Genomic DNA, 21,950 nt, shown 5'->3' on the forward strand with positions numbered 1-21,950 from the left:
AAGCTGACAATAAGCCAACACTGAAGCCAGGTGGCCAAAGGGCTACTGCAGGGTCTAGTGATGGAGACAGAACCCAGAAGGAAATAAATGACCCTGTTAGAAGCATCATAAACAACATACATGTAATGTATCCAGGATTTGCTGGGTGCGAAAGAAGGAGGGAGAAAACACCATGGGAAGGAGACTCTGCACACACTCAATATTCTCGCTTTATCAGTTTTCTAGACTAAACTACAAGTCAGAACACTCACCAGCAACACGTTGTGAATGCAGATGTACTAGAACAGTTTTGAAATTGCTCCTTCCTCATAAGGAGAAACTCAAGATCTTGCAAGTATTTCCACGAAATCAAAAACCCAACAACCCCAGACTGGCTCATAAAGAGGCCATTTAATTGTCTAATGGAAACCCAGGTTCAAATCACACACCCAGGATCAACCTTTATAATGGCAGAGCATATCAGGAGAAAGAGAACAACAAAGAGAAACACTGCGAAAGGCAGATATTGTGTATTTGCACGCGTGTTGTGCAACACTAGTATCTTTCCACAGACAGGTTTGCCTTAACAAAGCTGTATCTTCCAGTCTATGAGCTACATTACGGAAAAGTTTCCTTCCATTTTAGCCAGAAGCACTCTGATATCTTAACAGGTGTTATTATTTCTAATTAACATTTCAAAACTCTGGCATATGATGTCCTCAGTGGCCAGGTCCAGCAGGGGGACTGGACTGGATGATCTTTCGAGGTCTCTTCCAATCCTGACATTCTGTGATTCCGTTACTTGGCATGTAGTTTGCAGGGCTCTTGCCTCTGTTGGTGTACTATGGAGAATAATGTCTTGGTAACCACATTTACTTATGCCTGAAAATGGCAGAACAATTTCCATAAGTAAATGCAATTGCCAAGACTGCTCCATCCTAAGTTGAGTGGCAAGATTGTTTTTAGATATACGGTTCAATATAACACTGTTTTTTCCCCTCAAAAGCCTGTTATGGCTGCAGTTCTCGTTTCAGTGCCAACGTGAATGACATTATTTCTTGGAAGGACACACATTCAGACTACCATAAAGTTAATAATTAGCCTAGAACGTAAGCACTCTGTATGTCAACATTTCAACATCTCACTGGCAGTCTGCAAAACTCCCAGAGTTTCTACCAAAAGCCGCAGCACCTTCGTGCCAGGATGCTACTTTCTGTCCCACTGTGCTCCAGGCAGAAGTGGAAACATTCCATCTTGCAGCTAAAGAACACGGGTAGGAGGGCTGCGTTTCCTACCTCATTCTTGGATTGTTTCTCTTCAAGTGTCTCCGGAGATGTTCCACCATTACTGTCCCAGCCATCCTTCCCTCTTTTTGCCCTATACCCAGCCTACTCTTTTTTGTTTTTTTCTCCCCACACTTGCAATCCTGTGTCCTGGAAAAAGAGTTTCCTCCTTCACACCTCGAGCAAACCAAAAGGAATCAGTCACACGTCTTCACAGCTCACCAGAAACTCTCTCTCAAACCTCACACAAGCAAAGCCTTTTTAATTGCTCTTCTGTGCTATTTCCTTGCACCACACGCTACATAACGTGAAAAGATACCTTATTGTTCTTGCACAACTTTCCTTTTTAGTATAATCCACAGTTCTTCTGTCATTCATAAAGCAGAAAAGCACTTTAATAGAAAGGCCAATTCCCCAGAGGCCGCTGGATTTACTGAGCACTGACAGGGCCCTTGGTGCTTTGCTAACGCAGAAGAGAAAGAGGAGCTCCCTCTCCAAAACGCTGATGATCTAAACTCGAGATGACAGGATTATGGCCGTGTTAAGCAGTGATCTGGCTCTGCACAACCCCCAGAAGATGACATGTTCCCAACCATACGGCACTTAGAGGCCAAATAGATGTGCAGCATAAAACAAGCTCCGAAGGAAAGGTTTCTAGGAGAATATTTTTATTTTTTCTTAGGTATTTAGGCTGCAGTTCAGCATGTTATTTCAGCATCAGACTAGTCTCACTTAGTCTCATGCCTTAACCTAGGAACATGCTTAGCTACACTGCTGAACTGCGACCGCTTGGATTGAAACTGGGTCAAAACCCATCCTTGCAGCAGGGAGATCAGTGAACCAGAGAGATACAGCATGAACCAAGATCCTCCCAGCTGTGCTGGGTGTTTGTCAGCATTTTACACTCTACCATCTCATCGCTGCACGGTGTTGTACAAAAACTGCCGTGCATACATCGCACAGGTTCACTTTAAGGAGATCTAATGTGCAAAACAAGCAACTGATTTTCTTAGGCACTGTTTTTGCATGGAATAGAAGCAGCCAGTTCCAGCTTCATTCAATCCAACTTGTAGGCACTAAAGAGGCCCAATGTTGTTATTACTTGATTATACAGTTCCAGTGATGGGTCCAGCCCTTCAGTATCCCAAATAACCAGGTTGGGAATGGGGTTTTATAAGTTCAACAGCCTCCATGTTAAAATTTGCACAAATTTGGGCCATGGTGGCTCCTACTAAACAGCACCAGAAGGAGAAAAGTCCTCCGTTCCAGTCAAGTTCCATTTGTTCCTGGCACAAGTCACTGTTGCTTCTTTTTAAGAACCCAGCCCATTTGAGATGTTTATCTACATCAATTATGTACCTACACAAAGCTAATGGAAACACATGCAGAATTCATACTGCTGCTGGACCAAAGGCAGGGAAGAGGCATCCAGCCATCGTTGTGATGCAGCACTTTCCCTGGCTACGTGGTTCTCACGTTCTTCTGGCTCTGCAAACATCAATGCTGTTGCACAATACCAAAAAAATAAGTGTGCTCAGAGGCTTTTATATTAAAAAAGAATAAACGCTTCACTTTCTGATAACATAAAAAAAATCTACAGAATGGGAAAACTCTAGGAAAAAACTAAATACTATAAAATCCTGGAAAGTAATTAATAGATTTTTCTGTGCTTTCATAATAGCATTCACTTGGGTAACCATAAAAAGCGATTATTATGGTAATAAAAAAGGATGAATAATTTATTATAAATCACAAACTGTTCCCTTCCAGAATTCTAAGATGACCACATGCATATGAAGATAATCTCTTAAATGTGTATGCTTGTTGTAGCCATTGGGCCAGAAAATGTCTCCCATTCTTTAGAATTTTATTTGTTTTCCAAAGCTTTCCTAGGGAACTCAATTAAAATGGAAGTATAAACCTGATCATATTGGTACCCCACTGTAGCTGCAATGTTGTTTAACCCACATCTTCCCATTTATTTATCACAAAGCTCAGTTTTGTTATCTGCTGCGTTTCAAAACACAAAGAGCAAGTTGGGGGAATTGCATATTGACCCCCTCCCAAATACCAGCATATTCTCAGCAGACAATAATTGACATCGAGTATACACCAGGATTACCAGTGAGGACAGAACAATAGAAAAATAAGTGAAGCTCCTTCCAAAACAAACAGCCATAATTCAGTATCTGGGACTTCATAAATTACCTATTAAAACCAGTAGAAGCTAGATCAATACAGCATAACTGTCTGGTTTGGATTTCACAGATGTTAAGTGTTCGCAATCTGGAATTAAACTACACTAATCTAAACCATAAATACAAACCATCATTTGGGTTACATCCGTAACCCTCTGGTTCAATTCATAGCTCAATCTTTTAGAGTTCAACAAGCAACAAATAAACCTTAGAGAAAGATTTTTGTTCCTGTCTAGTGTAATCTACTATTAAATAAGTCCTCACACAAACCATAATGAAATTCAATTTATTGTAGTTTGTAAAATGTGATTCTCCACCTTGATAATTAAAAAGATATTGTAATAAAAGTCTTTAGTCCTCATGTGCTCACATATGTTAAGATCTGATTTTTATCTGAGCAGAAGGATTATAAGAATGTGGAATCACCGTTACAGCCTTTACATGCAAATACAGGAATATTTTGGTGTTAAATCCATAACAGGCAGGAAATTTAGAGCTCTGAGCTCTCGGCAGCCACCTGCACGTTGCTGGACCAGCCCAGACCACCAAGGACCAGCCTCCCAACAAGGGCACTGGGGCATCATTCAACAATGTTGCTTCCATCTGAAAGTCTCTGCACCAGTTTCAACATCCCCAGGCCCTTGGTTGGGATCCCCAGACCCTTGGTGGGACTCGGGCCACTCTTCTGCTTTGGAGTCAAGGGCAAGCTCAGAGCGATGGCTCTGGTAATCAAGTCAAGAACTGGAAGTGTAGTGTTGACCCCTTTCGACCTGAAGGTTAGCTAATACCCAGCAACTTCTTGCCTGGTTTCCAAGAGAAAGAGTTGAGTTGCTCCCTGTTTAACTGAAAAGCACGCATGCAAGGTCATTTTTCCCTGACTCCAGTAGGAACAGAAGGAGAATTTTCTCGCAGACACCTCCAAGCCTACCTTCACAGCCAACACTCCTGCTGAGAAACCTCTCGTTCTCTTGGCATCTTCTTGGGGTACAACACCATCATTTCTGGTGATTTCTCCTGGCCCATTTGCCACTTCTGACACATACAGACTCACACACCCACAAGCCATCAGGGCTCCAGCCCTGTACTCTGGGAAAACCCTTCAAATTACCCTGAGACAGTTTGGATTCTGGTTTCCTGCAAATTGCTTTGAGCAGCAATTTCTATTGTTCTAGTTATCCTGGCCAAAAAGAAGTTTGATTGTTTCTCCCCTCAAGCTGGTGCAAGAGCTGGTGGCTGTTCCTCTCGCTGCGAGCAGAGGATTTATTATACCAACCACCCATCAGAAGGACCATTCTGGAGCTGCATCCTCATCAGCAATGACTGATGCAAAAAGTCTGCTGGATAGAAAATGGGATCAAGTACAGGGAAATGCCACCAATTGCAAGTGATGGGCAGATGCTGCACATCACCCGCAGCCCTGCTGAATGGGACCCTGCGCTCCAGGGGCTCAGCCACACAGACAACATCTCTGGCTTATGCAGTTCTGCTCCCCTGATGAGTTCCCTTGGCTGAATGCAGCATCCTGGAGCTGAACATGGGATCTCAGCCACTGGAGTAACCTCAAAGGGAACCCAACTGCAAATATAAACCCTTCATCCAAACGCATCACCCTTCTTAAAAATCCGGCAAACACACCCAATTGTAGAAAGCGCCCAAACTTCATGCTTATTTAACACGCATTCCTCCACCTCATAAGAGATTAAAGACATCTAGCCAGATGAACACTCTCATAACACAGTTTAAGAAAAAGAAAATCTCTATTCCCTCCCCTTCTACAGCAACAAAGTTTGGAAGCACCAGAGAAGAAGGGTTATAAGCCTCATAAAAGGCTTAAGTATTGCCCATAGATTCATTATTTCTAAATATGTTCAGAAAGCAAGCACCCCCCAACCCAAGGCAGTTCCCAGCACAGATTGTCCCCCACCAGCACTCTGCCCATCGCAGCACGACGGAACCGAAGCCACACGCAGGCATCTCCGATTCATCACGTCCAAAGGGCATTAATTTGTAGGTACCTTTATTATAGCTCTAGTTGAAGCACCACAGCATTTCTAATTATACAGTTACACATTTCTAATTATGACAGTTATACAAAGTCATCTGTAATTAAGATTATTTGTTCATATCTAGGCATACATAAAAATAACATCTCTATATAAAGCACCTAAGGGCTTTAGGCTGAATAACTTTACTTGGATAAGTCACTGTAGAAAGAGAAGACAAACTGTTCGATAATTGGAAGAGTAGCTAAGGGTAAAACATGACAATAGATGGAAACAGGAAAACACAAGGACTGTTGCTACCACATAGAGACTGAATGTTATTATACAGAGCTCAACCAGCAAAATGATTGGGGGTTTGCATAGAACAGGCCAGGACTAGAAGCAAGATAATGCTAAAGGAGCAGCATAGGAGGGAGCACACAGGTTTCTCTCATTTGTAGAGTCTACAGCAAACCAACACCTCCAAGCTCATCACATATTTGAAACAGTCCCACTACAGTGACAATGAAAAACAAAACAAAATATAACAATTAAAAAAAAAGCCAAAACCAAAACCCCACCACACCCCAAGCAGCAATATGTAATACACATATTAACATTGAATCTTTTCTTTCAGGACTATTCTGAAATTGCATTCTACACCTTGATCTCCAGTTCTTGGCACATGAGCACAGTTGCTCCCAACCACACACAAATCGCTAGAATCTGTGCTGGCTGCAGCATGGAAGTCAGGAAAATAGAAAAAACCTTTAGGTTTTTCTCCCCCACTAAAGAAATTAATTCAGTGTATTGAACTATGAAGTATTGTAAGAAGTGCTCATTCATTTGCACACTTTGAGCTATCAGTACACAAAAGCCTCTACAGCCATCATGCCATATAGAACATTAAAAAAGAAAAAAAAAAAAAACCCAAAACACATATAAGGGTGACAGGTCAGCCTTAATTTCCTCCTGACCCTCCAAACCCCAGGTCTAGTTTGGTAAGGATTTCTGGTCCCAGCTCCTCTCACGAGAGGGCACTGTTCTGTAGGCTCCGGGGACACCGCAGCCCGAATTCAGCGTGTGCTGCAGCTGAAAATTGTTGCGCCAGCGCCAAGCAATTATACCTTCTCTGGAGAATTCACTGTATAGCGAGAAACAAACCTGCCAACTAAATCGGCATCTTCAAACACCTTAGGTGATCCTTCACCTCAGTGACCAGCATCAGCCTTTCTTTTTTGATTATTACTTCCTTTTTCAGAAAAAGCAGAAGAATGAAGCTGTTTATCTTACCACAATTATCAATATTATTGTTTTTCAGACTTTACAAGATGGGAGCTGACCCCACGCAGGACAAGAGCTTTTTGCCGTGGGTACCTGTGCTACAGAAACCAGGAGTGAGAGACTGCAGATGGTGTAAAAACCTCCAGAAAACTCCCAGGGCCAACCCAGGCTGCATGAGCTATTCAAATTTATCTGAGTATTTAAGGTTTAAGCAAACAGATCAAAAAACTCTGATTAAATCTAGTGATAAAGTAACTGGTTAGAAATCCGAGTGATGCTGTTGTGCCTCAAACTTGTACATCAGGCAGAAAACAGGTGCCAACACTTCAGGTATCTTGGTCTGCATCTAAAAGGATATAGAAGAAACAGAAGGAACAGAAGAAAAGTCCTAGCCAAAAAAAGCAAGCTAGCAGGCAGGTGTAATGAAGGTTAGAAAGCACACAGAGCTGTTGTTGCTCAAGAATAAATGCTGGTGAATTTATTCATTTTAGCAAAATCATTCCAATTTACCTGGCCACAGACCACATGGTTTATGTTTTGCTTTTGTCCTAGTCTGACACCCTTTCGTTACCTGCTACATTTTGACACGTTCTCTGCCCTCAGAGCACAAAAGCACAGCATTCATTACAGCCTTCCTCCCCCCCTCCTTCTCCTGCGACTTAAACAAAATTAACAGGAAAAGGTATTTTATTATTTAAAACACAGGCATCCGCCTCCTGTCAAGTCCCAGTTTCAGGCTTCTGTATTTCTCTTGCAGCACGTGTTGACAGACGCTACATTCCTCACACTGCCATGAATTTCTGCAACAGGGGAAAGACAGAGGCAGACTATGGCCTTGAAACATAAGCGAGGCAGGAAATTGCTATCTGTTCATTTGGTATAAAAAGAAACGTATGCACAGCTTCTCTAAAGACGATAATGTTCTTACGGAGGAACTGGGACCAATGCCTCCCGATCAGATTACCTGCACCCCAGAGCATTTTATTTCTCCCCTCATTCACATTTTAGCTTTCAAAATCCTCCAAGTAAGTGTCCAAAACCCTGTATCAGTCTCGTCATCGTGTCTGGTTTTCATGTGCTTTTCCCTCTTTCTGTGCAGGAGGCTCAAGCGAGCACCACGTCACGTAACAGCAGTGTATGTGCAGTCAGGGTCCCAGCCCCACTGCACTGGGGGCTCAGCCTCCTGCTGCCATCCCAGTAAACACTGTTCCCTACCACACTGGTGACCACAGCCAGCCCAGAACATCCCTCCAACCCACTTACCAAAGGGACTTCACTGCAGAACAAGTGTTGTGCAGAGGCATCAGAGTGTTGGATCAGAGGCATCCTGCACATGCCATGTTGATCGTTAGGCGGAGGCTTTTCTTAAAAATTAAATAACCTGAAGGTGTTCTGGGTCCAGCAGTGCTGTGTGTTACCAAGGACAGAGTGCATGCCTGGAACAAAACATCTTTTGTCCTTAGGTAGCCTGTGAACTTCCTGAACTTGTCCAAGCCTACAAATGGGGAGTGCATCTCTACATGCCACACCGAGGGATATTCATGTCTCCCTTGCCAATGCTCTATTACTATGGAGTCATTATATCATCATCTGTATTTCAGAGAGATGTTTCAAAACATCTGGTTAGCTTTAAATGCACAAAACCACATGCACGCATCAGTATTTTTCATGTTAATCTGCTTCTCCCGTGGTTATGAGACAACGCAAGAGCAAATGAACCTCAATGACTCCTGATTGATGATGGACATTCTGTTTACATCTCGGCTGACAACACGAAGGTATTTCCTCTCCAGCTGCAGCCAAACAATGACAAAAAAAGAGAGAACACCACCAAAACCCCTAATCACGAGTCGTGGACTGCGAGCCCGCTGTCTCTGGGCCACATGAGCTCCAGAGGTAATAACATCACAGCAATAAATACACAGCACCCTTCATCCCTGTTCTAAAGGGATGCAGAAGGACAATATCATTGTACCTATTGCTTAGAGGCACTTACCTCCGATCTGGAAAACATTTAACACAATAGACATAATTAAACTTGCTTACACAGTTTTAGGGTAATAGAAGCAAAATGGAATTAGACCGAGAGACAAGATGGGCACCTTGTGGCCTGCCAAGAAAATAAAAGTTCTGCTATTTTCAAGGACTCCAGGGAACAGGGCATCACCAAGATCAATCCCCCAGCTTCATCACAATATAGGGTATCACTAGGTGACAACTGCCCCGGGTTTAAAAATTCATTCTGTACAGATATCTAACAACTGTCTTCCTTGAGCAGACTTCAATCTCAATATTTTTTTCTGCGTTTGGAGAAAACTCCAAAGCTCTGTAGCTGGTAACGAGCATTAGCCCCAAGAGCTCGAGCTCCTTTGATGATCGTCCCGGGGACAGGAGACACGGTGGCCTGAGCCAGCACTGCCTGCTGCAACACTCCAGCCAACAAGAACGTTATCACATTGTCTCAATCTCTCCTTTTAACCTCAAACAACACCCATCCTTTCCAACAGAATCCAACAGGATTTTCAAGCTAATTTAATTCACAAAGCTTTGAGTCCTGAAGGGACCATGATATCTGTTCTGATCTCCTGCATCACCCTGACCATTACATTTCACCTACTCACCCGGCTGTATGAAGCCCAAGAACTGAAGCCCTACAATTAAAACTTAATTTGGGTCCTGGCTAAATGGCCCCTCCCGTGCACACAGGCTTGATTTGACAAGCACCAAGAGATGGTAAATCCTCTGTGGCATTCAAACTCCAACACATGCTTTGTATCTAACTTAAATGTATTGGGTTTTAGCTTCTAGCTAGGATTCTCACTATATCTTTTCCTTTAGTTGCCAGAGTTTTCTCTCTCAAAATGATCCCAGTGCATACATACCAAGTCACTTCATTTGCTTCGTTTTCATACATTCAATAGATTAAAGAGCTTTTAAATACCTTGCTTTCCCCAGCTTTCAAATAATTTTTCTAGCCCTTTTCCACATTGGCTTCTATTTCTTGACAGCCTTTTGAAAAGAAGAAGGGAGATCGAACCCACATGGCTTGGTGGGAGAACACAAGGTTCTCCTGCATGCACATCCCAGCATCACACTGGTATTTTTTTGCCAGCCCAGTGCCCTGGGAGCTCATTCTGCCTTTCACAGAGGCATTTATTTCTATTGGTACCACTTGCCTGCCTTGTTCCCAGAGCTCCATCCGCATCAGAGCGGGTTTGATTTCCGTGGGCTGAGCTTCCCAAGCCTTCCAGACCACACGGCGCGACTCCTTTAGTCACTGCTCCGCGCGTCCCGGCCACAGCGTGAGCTGTTCAAAAGCCTCATCAGCATTAATTTTATCATTACTTTAGGTCGCTGATGAGACGATGGAATAACAGCGCGCCAAGCTCCACAAAGCCCAACAAGAAACCTCTTATTTCACGAGTGCTCCCTGATGATGACTATTTCTTCAGATGTATCGGCCAATTCTTAATCCACTTGATGTGTGAGCTTTATGCTGTAAATGTAAAACGCTAATTGCTTTCTTCAGATATACATCCAACTTTATTTCAGCTACCTTTGTCAACGAAAATCCTTCAAGAATGAGGTAACTTTTTCTTGACAGTTGACCTCTATTTAACAAGCATCCACCAAACCCCGCATTTGTCTACAGAACCACAACTGGAACAGTTTATTAGTGCTTTCTTCTCTGCCACAGGAAAATTCGCAGGCAAACAGAGTGAGCAATCAAGTAGTGACAGTTTACTCAGTTGTGAATCTCAATCTATTCAAGTATCAAAGGCAACAGCTGCTTTTCCCAGTACTGTGCACGGAGAGAAGCAGAAAAAACAGAAATATCCATCAGTGCAGGGCACTAAGAACAGAGAACGTGGGGCTCCCAAGAGATGATCGTCTTCCTATAACAGCTCTCCAGAAGCACTGGCATTCACTGGTACTTGCTTCAAGAAAACTCAAATTGAAAGGTAAATAGAGCCCTCACATTTTCCTAATGTTGGTCAAATAATGCCCCGTTCATTTATTCAGGCAAATCTAGCTCTTCGTTTAACTCAAAGCAATCTATAAACAGACTGCGATTCTTCCACAAATTTCTCCAGCTTTTTGCTCTGATGAACAGCCTGGATAGACAGACTGGAGTTGCTACAGACAGAAATGAGATACTATGAGCCCCGGCTACCAGTGCCACTCCATTAGTCAACCCAGGCCAGATGCTCTTATGTCTATCCCAGACCTGACGATCAAAGGCTTAGACAAATCACAGGTCTCCCCAACTGGTTTGCCAGTTGCCCACCAAACAGCTATAAACATCCAACAAGTCTCTTTAGTGAGTAATAGGAGGAGAATTCACGAGCGGCCGTGCGAGCGCTCTCAACGTGGATTCTCTTGTGAATATTTATTCGCACAAGTATGCAACGTGATGTTGCTTTCCCACAAATGTTCTTGCCAACGCATTTTTTTTTATTTTTTTGCTCATCCAAAGTGGTTGGGGAATAAACAAAGAAGCACGATCAAAAAATACCAGCGAAGCAGATCAGCAAATTCTAGATGGAAAAAATATTCAGGGAGGATGATGCCGAGTGTGTGACGGGAATGGCTCGGTGCCTACACACTACATCATCTTCCCTGTGCAGGGCAAGAGGGCAAATTTGACTCACTTTCTCTTCTTTTGCAGCCACACACCCATTTCCAAGCGGAAATAGCTAGAGGTAACATATAATAGTAAATACTAATAAGAAAACATATGAAAACTATCACATAAATGGGTAAAGTACTTCATGCAGTTTAATCGTGGAGCCAGAACTCAGCATCGCCTCGGGCTCTGTGGTCATTGGAGCATGTCATAACTTTAACGCGATGAAAAGAGATTGGGGTTCAGCTCAACAAAAGCTTTAAAGTATTTCAGAGGCTTCAGAAATGTGGGATGTCTCAGGTCACACATGGGGCTTTTCCTCCCGACATGCTACATCTGTGATAAGAAACAGCTGGGAAATCGATTGTTTCACTCACGGTTGCGAGAACGCAACCAAAATCAGCAGGGACACCGAGGTCCTTCATCCAGCCCTCATCACGTGCTCCTTGAGCAATTGGAAATAAAGATTCTGGTTTTTGTAAGGCCTCCACATACCATTTGATTCACCCTGAACAACACAATATCCAACCTCTATTCCCAAGGACCCCATCACTCTCCAGTTTTTGTGAGCAGAAGCATCTTCTTGCAATTCAAAAAAATTGTGGGCAAAATATGTAGATCAATGTCTTGAAAGCAAAATTAAAATCCAAACGCAGTATCTGTTAGAGCATACAGACCTTTCTGAAGTGGCACTAAATGAAGAGATGGCACAGGCAGCACAAACATGCAATGCAAGGAAAGTACCTGGTGCAGGCGTTCAGGAGCTGGGCTCATGCAGGACAGAATCAGCGTGTTGAATCAATAATCCCATCTGGAAAGAGAAAGGAAAATGTGATTAATATTTTTTCAGAATTTAAAATAAAGATCTTCCAGAAACTACCAAAATAAAGATCATGTAACTTGTTAAAACTCTTAACACTCATTAAGCATGCTTATTCATTAACTGGAGACCTTGTTTTTTTTCCCTTATACCATTAACTTTTTTCTGTCCTATAAAGAAACTTATAATAATCATCTAGCTGCCTTCTATCCTCCAAAAATATTTTGTTTCACAAATAAAGTGCTTGGAAGAAATACTCCAAATCATCTTTGAAAGAAAGTGTGAAGTCTACCAGGCAATTTCTTGATAGCACAAACATGAGCAATGACCATGCATCCCATACAGCCCACAGAAATGTGCAATAACCTTCATGAAATACTACTTTTTAAATTTTGTTTTAATCTTCTCTGCATTAAAAGAAAAGCAGAATCATTTAAAACAACTAACCAACCACATTTAAACAAATACCTAAAACTTCAGGGAGAGGGCTGTTATTTCCATGAGTGTAAGTGGCTTAACAGCCAAGCTGTTTCGGTAGAGCAGCAAAAACAGGGTTGGAAATCCAAGTGGCACTACAGGGCCAACAAGCTCTTTATTTGTCTGAGACCAGAGTGTCTTTTCCTGCCTTCAAGATGAGCTGGGGAAGAGTAAGATCTGGCCAGGCCAGGGGGTGCTCACCCATCCCTGCTCCCATGTTGTCTCATCCACAAGTCTCCAAACATTTGATGCATCTTTCAAAAGTCCCGACACACAAAGGCTCCCACCGGTGAATATTTCAGCTACACCATTCAAATTAAAGAATAAATCTCAAGCCACTGGAGTTGCAGAGAAATCCAGTATTGATTTCACCCAGAACCACTGCTGTCAGAACACAAGCTGAAATGCCATCCGTTGATTTATTTATTATAAATCTCATGATTTTTAGCAACCGACTCATGATTTCTAAGCGTGCAGGGTTGGCAGAGCTGCAAACACTTTTTGACTCATAGTATTTGCGGGGGAATCCCCAACTGGCCTTCACTTTGAGCAGCTTTAGAAACAAGTCTGGAAGGGAACGTGCCTCCCCGTTCACCATGGCCATCGGAGATCTGTCAGCGTATCTATGGCAAAGCTATTGCACAATAAACAACACAAAGTGTCCCCTTCAAACACGGCCAGTGTTTTGAAATCATACCAAGAATGCTGAAAAGATAAATATTTGTGGGGTTTGATGAATTGCAGTGCTGTGCTAATGAAATCAAGGCTTAAGAAATGTGCTTGGATTGTCCTTTACCCAAAATGAGTAAGGCTTCACTGTAAATATTGCTATTCAAAGAAACAATTTATGCACTGTCTCAATGGTGGGGAGACTACACATGGTAGATCAAAGGCAGATGGGGGAATCTTTTAATTGCGCTGCAGTGAGGAACCTTAAACCAGCATTGCCTCCTCCTTCCTGTCACTTGCTCAGCAGTGACAAGGTTTGCTGGTATCATCACACATGATAACAGACGAACACCTGAATTTGGGTTAATCCCAACAATCATTCATTTCAACTCCACTTCCCTTGGTTTGATGCTGCCCGAGATGCAAACACAGAGGAGAAACTTTTTGGGAAGGCGAGACAACAACCACAAGTTATAGGAGTCGAGCTGAGGAAATCCTCCTATGTTCAGCCATCCCCCTCTGATTGCAGTAACTCCCGCACCTTATTTTTAAGCCCAGTTTAAGGATGGGGAGGCCAGCAGCAGTAGGACACAGACCCCTCCGATGCTCTGGAAGCACTTTGCGATTCTGCAGCTCAAGAGTTACAGCCGCAAAGTGGCACTGAGTCCCAGCTCCTTCCCTTCCCCGCCAGCCCTCGCTGTGAATCCACCGGCTGGACTCGAGTTGCAGACATTCTGCTTTTCCCACCCTGTAAAACGCTATTCCAGAAATTCCATATAAACGCCTTTCACATCGCATTACATTCCCCCAGCAAAAATAAGCCAGATAAGAAATGCCTGTCTACGAGTGTTACGATCATACTTTTAACACATCTGAACTTCAAAGAGGAAAAACTGCCCATGCCAGCAAATATTTGCTGCAGCCTCTACCTCCAGCGTCTTTCAGGTGTCTGATAATCAAGTTATGCCATGAAACACGTGCAAATTAACGGATTCCCCAACCGCTCTTAGGTGGCTGATAAGCTTCTTAACACCACTGACCTTCTAAACCCCCAAAACGATCAGTGAGCAAGCTTAAAAAAAAAAAAAGAAATGAACATATGGTAGCACGCTTGAACACAATGGTTTTAAAAGGAAATAAAAGCTCTCTGTAGACTCCACATCCTCTAAATCCATTTTGCAAACAGATAAAAGACACATTGTAGTTGAGTCTCCACCTAAAGAGCTCCAGCAGAATCTAGGTCAGGGCGCTCTCCTAGGAACTGATAAATTAATCAGTGGCACTTCCAAAGGGGGTTTTGACTAATGCAGTGTTTTTATATAGGAACTGGCAGCCACCGCCTTTTGCAACTCAATACTCTCCAAAAGGCTCAACAAGCTAAAAGTTATACTTGAAGAGTGCTTTTGAGCCGGTTGGAAAAAACAAGGTTGGATTTGCCCTTATTCAAAGGAAAAAAACCTCTAAAAATTATGCTGTGCACTGGTAACAGCAGCTCCAACAAGAGGTGTCTTCTCCTTGCAGGTGACGCCAATTCAGCTGCTCAAGGTCTCACCATAAGTGGCTGCAGATCCAGCAGCACAACCACCAGACCAGGGTTCCCATCTCCACCGTAAGCTACAGGTGTCCCGATTTTACCCCATAACTATTTAAACTGGGAACCAGTCACAAGAAGTTTTCCATGGCACTTAACTCAAGCAGGACCATCTTTGCTGGCTGGAAATGAAGCTTCTCATCTCAGTTCTTTGGGACTAGGACTCAGGACACTGTTCCTCTTGACTGCATTGAAGGAACTTCACATTTTTTGCCCAAAAAGTCCAGAGACGTATATTAGTTCTGACAGTATTTGGTGGAAAAGAATCCGAGGTCCAGCGTGAGCCATTTGCTGCCTCCAGAGAGACAGAGGGAAGCAAACTGGTGGGAGTGGGAGCCTTTTCTATCCAAAAACAAATGTTTTGTCACTCTCTATTCCATTCAGGAAAGAAAAAAATACCAAATGCGCCCTCATAAGGTCTTGTTTTCATTCCTCTGTGGAACTAAACCACATTTTAAACCTCTATGTTTGTACAAAGCAGATTTTTGTTTTCTGGTCATTTATAACTTTCACTCTATCATCAGCCAGGGATGCTGCCATTTCTCCCTGGCCATCCTGCCAAAGGGATGAGTTACCCAAGTTCTACAAGGACATAAAAAGCTCTTACTATAAAGACAACTCCTGATTTTATTTTATTTTTTTTTAAGGAAAAAAAAGGCGCCTCAGCTTACACAACCAGGATCCAGCTCCATCCCATCTGAGCTTTCCGCCCTCTTCCCTCTCCCCCAAAATCCAGCCCCACACAATGCAGGTTTTGACCCTGCTGAGCTCCTGCACCTACAAGACCTAGGTCAAAGAAAGGCAAGAAACTGGGCATTGAGGGAGAAAAGTGACACCACCACCCAATTTTAGCCATTTTCCAGCAGCCCGGTGTGCAGATTTGGTGCTAATTCTGCCTTCCCGGGCCCAGACAGGCTTGTCCTCCCATGCTGCTGGGTGTCACACACCCTTCTCTTCTGCATTTTGATTCTGCTGAGGCAATGCCAACAACTTCCAGGGGTTTCCTTGGTCAACACTTGCTCTGTCACATGCTGAGCAGCTAGAATCCATTTCCTGCAGTGCACACCAATGCCCAGAGCAGGCAGACGGAGCCACCGGGGCTCTGCCACAGCAGAAACGCTCCGGTGCGTTGGTTCTCTGCACAGCACCAAGACAGGAGTTGCTCACCAACAAACGAGAGAACTGCAAACAGCGTCAGCTCAATTACGCATTTCTGATTGCAGCCATTCAAGAAAAAAAAACAACAAAATTTTACAACACAATTGCTTGCACTTTTTCTCCACGGATGCCAAATATCACTCAAGCTCTTACTGAAGGATACGGGTGCTACTTGGTGTAGCAGCACTGTCAGCTCCATGAGACACGGTCAGTGAAGAGTCACAACCGCTTATAATCTGGGACCTCATATGAACAATAAAACAAGTCACAAAGGGGTGAATCCCCCAGCCAGCCACACTCTGCCCAAAAACCAACAGCAAAAGAGTTGCATCCAACTTCCCATCCTGCGCTTAGCAAAGGGCTTAGTTATTCGCATCGGATGTAATAAACAAGCATCACGGACATAAAGCTATCTCCTTCATTCTTCTGACCCACTATCTTCTCCAGAGTCTGCAGTCTCACTGTACGAGCTATTTATCTCAAGACTCACATAAAGAACATTTTCAGGCTGTGCCATTGCATGGGAAAGATGCACTTTAAGTTAACAGCTTGAATTAACAAGCCAGTAAAACTGAAAATGACCTTCTTTGTAGTTCTTGGCAGAGGAAGCATCATGTCTTCCCTTTTTTTATTAGTGTGGCAGAAGACGGGTGAATAGAGAGCTGCTTATGGTATCAAATGTTCTATTTCCATTTTGCTTTCTAACAAATAGAAGAAAAAACTCCTTTCCTACAAGGACTCCTCTCAGACACAGGCTTTGACTGAATGATAAACAGTATAATTATATTTTAAATAGTTTGAATACTGATTCTTTGTGGGCAGCCTATCTGCTGCATCCCTCGCAGCTGAAAAGGCTTTGCAGGGAGAATCAGGGGAAATGGAGAAACTATTAAAATCACATTTCAACAGAATCATAGTATTTCTCGGTACAAGTCCATTAAAGAGATCTACTGATACCTCCATCTCCCATCGAGATCGTGTTACTCTATTTCTATAAAATGGGATTCTAATTTACTAGGAGCGTTCTGCAATCTAATTCAGAAGTTGCACATTTCTTCCACCCCGACAGCATAAACCAAGTCCCCCCCCTCGTGTGCGAGATGCCAAGAGGGCAGATGTGCTCCAGATGTGCTGCAGACGCACACTGCCCTCCCATCCCTTTGGTGGGAGCCCCCAAGTGCCCACACATCTGCCCCACAGGGACACCCTGGACTTGTCATTGAATGCTCCTGCGCATCCCACGGGCAATCTGATCTGAGCATCCTCTTCCAGAGGCCGCCTGGACTCTGTGCCACACAGGATCAGACACGCTGCCACAGCTTGGTCCCTCTTGCATCCTGTTTTTTCTTCCCAGCTTTTAATACTGCGCTTGTTTCACACCCACAGATATCCAAGAAGTTCCAAATGTTAATTTATTAAGTTCTCCAGTTCCAATGCATGATGTATATACCATCACACCCACTCCACCGATAAGGATACTGTTAAAGCCTGGGCTACAATATTTCACTCCATAACATAGAATAAAGTGATGAAATTGGCCCTAGTGACATTACTATGAGTCCTGCCATTCCCTCAGAGACAGGATTGGCACCAAGACATTTTTGCATCCAGCCACACTCATGGCCAAGCCCATCCACTCTCCAGTGCCATCAGACATGTCTGATCAAAAAGAGGATTTAGGGTTTTTTTTCTGAAAGATTGTTCTACTTTTAGCCAGTACCGTTGTGAAGCAAACGTGTACCCTGTAGATAAAGTAGGATAGGTTCAGAAAAAGTTAGTTACCAGTTAAAAAAACAAAACAAAACCCAAACCCTAACAAACCAGCCATTCCTGCCTTCAGAGAGCACTTTCAGAGGACAGCATACCCTAGAGAGCTCAAATGGGATCAGCAGAGCTCATGCTTCCCATTGCCATCCCTCCCATGAAAACCAGCAACTCCTTATTGCAGATTTGGGCAGTCCCAGTGCCGTCCAGCTGCCGAACCCACAGCCAGTGCCCGCCAGCCACCTCCGCTCCGAAAAAATCCTGGAGGAACAGGAAACAACTTCTGCAGGTGCTTGGTCTTAATGGAAAGTAAATCCTGAGGAAATAGCTTTTTTTTTCTAGAAAAATATACTCAAGTACAGACATAAGCACTTGCTGCAGAGGTTCAAGAGTGCAACCATAAATGCCAAGAACCCTAAATCATGTTTTAAAAGCTCTTCAAATACCTAACAGGTGAAGGCAAGCCCTACAACTAAATCTCCAGAGAGGCTTTAAAAAAAAAAAAAAAAGTCCCAGCTCGGCTGCTACCTAATCCCAGAAACATTTAGGCCCTACGGACACTTACAGCAACTCTAAAGACTTCCAGGTATCCAATATTCTGCTTCCAGTCAGGCAAGTTGAATTTTACTCATGAGAACTCAGCAAATCAACACCTATTTCTAGACTTAATTAAGTCGTAATCATCAATACTTTATAGGAGGTACCCAGTGATCAGGACCTGGGTTTTAAATGGCTGCAGAGCCCCACGTCCTCCTGCCAAGGAATAAAAATAGACATATAAACTCACAGACTAGCGTGGTTTGGGATTTTGGTGTCACCCCTCACTTCTTTCTTATCCTCTTTTGATGAAGTGCTGTAACGATTCACTTGGGAACAGAAAAGTCAGGATTCAGGACGCTCTGATCGTTATCCTGTCTGAGAAGGCTTGTGGTAATTATTTCTTTAATTAGACCAAAAAGGTGAAAGTGTCTGTTTAGCGCACAGGTGTTTGGTGCTGATGCTCTCAAGGGATCGCAGCTGTAACGAGAAGAGACTCTGCTGGGTAGGGAAGGCAAGAGAGACTTTGAAACAAAAGTGAGGCAAACATCACAGAATCTACTCCAAAGGCCATTACATCCATTTAATTATTTCAGACAACTTCCCAAGGTTTTCGATCAAAACCAGAAGTTGCTTTTTATCCGCAGTTCACAATGTTTTCACTAGAAAAAGTATTTTTATTCCCATTTTCCAGATGTGGAGACCGAGGAACACAGAAAGTTGACACAGAGCCTGGAATAGGCTCCCTCCAGCTCCCCACCAAAGATACAGCAACACAAAGGAGAGACATCACCCAAAATTCATCCTTTGCACAACTAGCAGTAAAGGTTTGCACTTATTTTCTTATTGCAACACACAAAAGAAGAAAACTGGTGCTCTCCAAATGAGAGCAGAGAAGCAGAAGAGAACATGGTGCATACCAGAGTCACTATATAATTATTTAAGATTGCAAGGGCTATCACCCTCAGTCAAGCTTCCAGGTTCACAAGGAGAAGACAATAATAGCAACATGTAACATCAATAAAAGTGAGGCACTCAGTACATCTGCCTTCCAACATGTGAAAGCTATAAAAAGGGGGCTTGTAAGAAATAATATATAGACATACCTTTTGATGACATTGAAGAACACAGGAGCAAGAGGGATGAGGTTTTCAGAGAAAGAGAGAAATACTAAGAGCTGTTTTGCTACTAGGGAATATCCCTCCGAAACCGGAACAGTTTCTATATTCTGAGACTTCACAGCCCCAGGGCTGAGATGCTGGCACCAAACATTGCTGAAAACAACAGGGGGAAGGAATAAGATGAGCTTTGCATCCAAGACAGCTATAATCTCTCCTAACTCGGAGCAGGCAGCACAGTAGCAAAACTGAACCAAGAGGGAGCTCAACCAAACCACAGCTCAGCCTCCCACCCACACACCAGTAAATCACAAACCATTAAAGTCAAATAAAGGCAATTAAGAGACACAGAGAAAATAGACACCTCACTAACCTGCTGAGCTCAGCACCCCCTGCTCAGGAAGGGAAGGAAACACTGGAAGATGGCCGGAGCAATGTCCAGGTCCCCGAAGAAGTGGTGAAGTTTCCAAGGTCAGCATCAACCCAAGCATAGCACCTCACAACCCAAAATCCAGAAGGTTGGGGTGACTCCCCTAAAGGGGAGGTTCGCTACTTATCTTCCAACTCCCTCACTGTCTCTGGCAAGCTACTAAATGAGAAATAAACCCGCAAAATCCAGACAACACCTTTCCTCAACACTCACCCAGCACTTATGGGTAGCTCTGAGCCCACTGCCATGTGGGGCAGCTGGGCTGGACTGGATTGTCCCACCCCATTAATCTCTTCCAGCTGTCCATGGCCACTGATTGTCCCACCTGGGGCTGAGGGAGCACCCAAGCAAGCGCTGGTACCTGCTGCAGAGCATCACTGAGCCTGGTGCTCTCGTGCTCATGAGCACTTATTCCTAAGAGTAATTTCAGGACTTATTTTTTCAGCAATGCTCCCTGTCTGTTCTAAATGTGGATGATTTCCTTCCCCCATCATATCTGCTTTGCTCTGGGAGCCTAAACAACATCAGAGCAGTCCCAGAGCCCCTCGCACACCACAGAAACAAGGTGCAAGGGGCTCTTACAAACACTTTCTGCAAACCCTGGCTAACAGGGTGGGGGGGGTGCTGCTAAAAGCTACGAGAATCATAGAATAACTTTGGTTGGAAGAGACCCTCAAGATCATTGAGTCAAACCATAATGTAAATTTAGCACTACCCCATGTCCCTAAGACCCTCATCTCTATGTCTGTTCAACCCCTCCAGGGATGGTGACTCCACCACTGCCCTGGGCAGCCTGTTCCAATGCTTCAAGACCCTTTCTTTGAAGAAATGTCTCCCTACAGAGCATGCGTGGGATTGTCTGCATTCACATACTGACACAAACAACAGCCTTTTGCTTGGCTTTTCAGCTCTGGGCTAAAGGAAAGTGGGACAGAGCTGGCACCTTTGACTCCAGCCAGAGTTACAGCAGGCATCAGTGCCTTAAAAAGGTGCAAGAAATCATCCAACAGAGCAAGAAAAACCTGATCCTAATCCCACCTTCACCATCACCACCTGTGCTAATCTGCCATCAAACCAGGGGCTGATTTGGAGAACGGGAGTGGGGAAGAGAGCACAGACCTTCAAGAAGGTGGCGGTGTCTCAACAATAAAAAGTCTGCAGGGTTGAGTTTCCAGTTGAAGTTTCCACTGGAAAAGGAAGAGGAAAGCTCAGACACTGGAACGTGTTACTGCATATCCTGTGCTATCAGTGCTCCTCCCTAAATCCAACTGCTTTAAATCACAGCAATACACAATAATGATCTTCTAATAATTACTGTTTAAAATCCAGGACTTAAGTTTTTTAATGTATAGTGTTGCAGAGAGATCTTCAAAATGACAGCAAAGTACTTCTTAAACTGAAAAAAAAACCCAAACCAAACAACACAGGAGGAGGTAAAGGAAAATGAACCCCAAATTTATTAGACTTGTGAGACCTCATAATTTGAAACCAGCCTTGTAAGGTTGGAAGCCAGGTCACAACTTATTAAAAGCAATAAGTGAGTGAGCTGTGAGTGTGAGCAAACAGCACATGCTACAGAACGTGAAATGCACTGAGCTACTGGATGTGGTCGTATCAAATCCTTCATTTTCTTATTTATTTAGTTTTTATGCTAAAGGTGGGGCCAGACACATTCCCTCATCTGCATGCAGAGACCACAGAGGCAAGCCTAAATTAGTTCCAATGATCAAAAGCTCCATCTGCTTCCAGCCTAAATAAGCCACAGGGGTTTTTTTAACCAAACCAGGGTGCTGGTTAAAGCTTTACTCAAGGGACATGCTGGTCCAGCCTGAGCGCTAAGCCCAGCCTGAACAGAGGGGCAGACTTGCAAACAGCATCTCCCACAGAGCCAAGCTGCAGCCTCTACAAACCGAAATTGTCCTGTTTTCTGGTTTTGTTTTAGGTTTTTGTTTGTTTGTGCTTTGTTTTTGTGTTTTCTCCAAAAGGAGGGATAAAGGGGACTGACCAGCTGTGAGGATGAGGGCTGTACCTGC

This window comes from Streptopelia decaocto (genome assembly GCF_964273445.1).
Source record: "Streptopelia decaocto genome assembly, chromosome: 11".
Taxonomy (NCBI): Eukaryota; Metazoa; Chordata; class Aves; order Columbiformes; family Columbidae; genus Streptopelia; species Streptopelia decaocto.